General features: G+C 51.5%; 1 pseudogene; it reads right to left on the bottom strand.

The window, feature by feature from the left end:
* Positions 1–739: 739 nt before the first annotated feature.
* On the bottom strand, positions 740–1597 carry LOC102756300 (annotated as a pseudogene).
* Positions 1598–2420: the final 823 nt, after the last annotated feature.

Raw genomic sequence — 2420 nt, 5'->3', positions numbered from 1 at the left:
AGGCAGCTGATCCATAATTCTCTTATCATTGATGCTTCTCTCTCACTCTCCCTTCCTCTCTGGAATCAATAAAAATATATATTTAAAAAAATAATAACTTAAAATGCTTCAAACTCCTCTGACACATTTTTTTTCAACTTTAAAGGATTCAGTTTATTAACTGACCAGATTATAAAAATAACCATGGTAGATACCTGAGCTCAGTGGTCGGCAAACTGCAGCTCGCCAGCCACATGCGGCTCTTTGGCCTCTTGAGTGTGACTCTTCCACAAAATACCACGTGCGGGTGCGCACATACAGTGCGATTGAAACTTCGTGGACCATGCGCAGAAGTCGGTATTTTGTGGAAGAGCCACACTCAAGGGGCCAAAGAGCCACATGTGGCTCACGAGCCTCAGTTTGCTGACCACTGTAGTGCATTGGATAATGCACAGCCAACTGAACTACACATGCTGGGCTTTACCTAGTTACTTTAGTAGATTGTTAGGTTCCTTATTGTAAGACTTGAGTGAATTACCACGGAAAATGTTCTAAATCCCTTTATCTGCCCGCGAGCCACATGCGGCTCTTTGGCCCCTTGAGTGTGGCTCTTCCTAAGCCTTAGGAGGACCCTAATGAAGTTAATAACAATGTACCTACCGATATAGTTTAAGTTTAAAAAATTTGGCTCTCAAAAGAAATTTCAATCATTGTGCTGTTGATATTTGGCTGTTGACTAATGAGCTTGCTGACCACTGCCTTAGCTCATCCTTCCAATCAGCCTATTGATCTGGTCCCCCTGTTCCCAGCATCTCCACCTTCTACACAGTGGGTGGTCTCCGTCCTCTCCCTCGTGGAGGAGAGAACTGGAAGAGCCACAGGAAGTTGATCCCTTCTTTGAAGCGCTTTCCCACAGCGTAGGTCTCATGGATCAGAGCTTCCGTGCAGATGATGCCATATTTACCAAGAGATCGAGCAATCAGAGTTACCAGGCAGGGCGATTCGTTTTTTGTTGATTTTGCCATAACCACGCTTGTAGATCAATTCATTGACTGACATAAAATGCTTCAAACTCCTCCGACACATTACCAAGAGATCGAGCAATCAGAGTTACCAGGCAGGGCGATTCGTTTGTTGTTGATTTTTCCATGACCACGCTTGTAGATCAATTCATTGACTGACTCCAGGTTTGGGAACCCCCATGCAATGCATGGCTCCACCATCCGCAGCCTGCTCATGGGAGCCTGTTGAGCTTAACCACGGTGCCGTTGAAGATCTGGCGAAGGCGCAGAATCGGCAGCACCTTTTGGACCCGTGGCCTCACACCATCGATACCTCTGACCCTGGACAAATGCCAATTGGGTTCGGCAGGTACAAAGACGTGGCCAGCTTTCCTTGCCGTCCTGGCCGTTCGAATCCCCTTCCTGTTCATCTGCCTGTGTTCCTTGGATAGTGCTTAGCTTTCTCAGAGATGAGTTTCCTTGTTGCCTCTCGAAGCATCTTTTGGGCAGACTTCTCTCTCAGGCGCTTGATCGTCAGCTCCGCGCTGGCCATTCCTTCGCTTTTCCTTGAGGGTTTCTGGCACCGTAGGAACCTCCTTCTCCCCTGCACCCTCCATGGTTCCAGCTCCCAGGCGAGGTACATAGAAGTTCCTTCCACTCCCAGCCCTGGCTGCAGCCGCCCAGCTGCCGCACTAGCCCAGGGAGCGCCTTTCCTCCTGCAGCTGCGAAGGAGAAGGACCCAGTGCTCCATGCAGGTCCCCTAAGTGGCCTGCTGGTTGGAAGCCAGGGCACTGCAGGCCGGCTTCCGGGAACAAGGCTTTTTCTGGAGACCGCACTCCCCTCTGGGCGCCAGCGGGAAGGAGAGCGCACAAGCGCTCAGTGGGGCCTTCCCGGAGGCCCTGCCTTTCACATTTCCCCCAAACTCAGGACACAGCACTCAGCGTGGGAGGGGGCTGTGCACTCAGGACCCAGCACTCAGCATGGGAGGGGGCTGCACTCAGGACCCAGCACTCAGGGTGGGAGGGGGCCCCGGGAGGGCTGGCTCTGAGATGGTTCTTTCTAACATCCTCCTGCTGCAGCCGTCCCAGGTCACAGCTGGCGGCCTGAGCCTGGGACACAGGCTCCTCAGAGAGCATGCGCACGTCAGGGCAGGAGGCTTTCTACCCTTTAGAACAAGCTGATTGCCTGCCTCACCGTTCATCCGTTTGTGTGGGTTTTTAAATCTTTGTATTGACTTTTAGAGAGAGAAGGAGTGAGAGGGAGAGGGAGAGAGCAAACGCCGATTGGCTGCCTCCTACTGGGAATCCAATCCAACCAGGACATGTGCCCTGACCGGGAATCGAACCAGCAACCTTTCCGTGCATAGGACACTGCCCAAAAAAGCCACACCAGCCATGGCCACAGCTTATCAGTTTTATTAATAACTAGAAGCCCAGTGCA

Source organism: Myotis davidii, unplaced genomic scaffold (genome assembly GCF_000327345.1).
Source record: "Myotis davidii unplaced genomic scaffold, ASM32734v1 scaffold862, whole genome shotgun sequence".
NCBI lineage: Eukaryota > Metazoa > Chordata > Mammalia > Chiroptera > Vespertilionidae > Myotis > Myotis davidii.
This window is presented reverse-complemented; position numbering and strand designations above follow the sequence as displayed.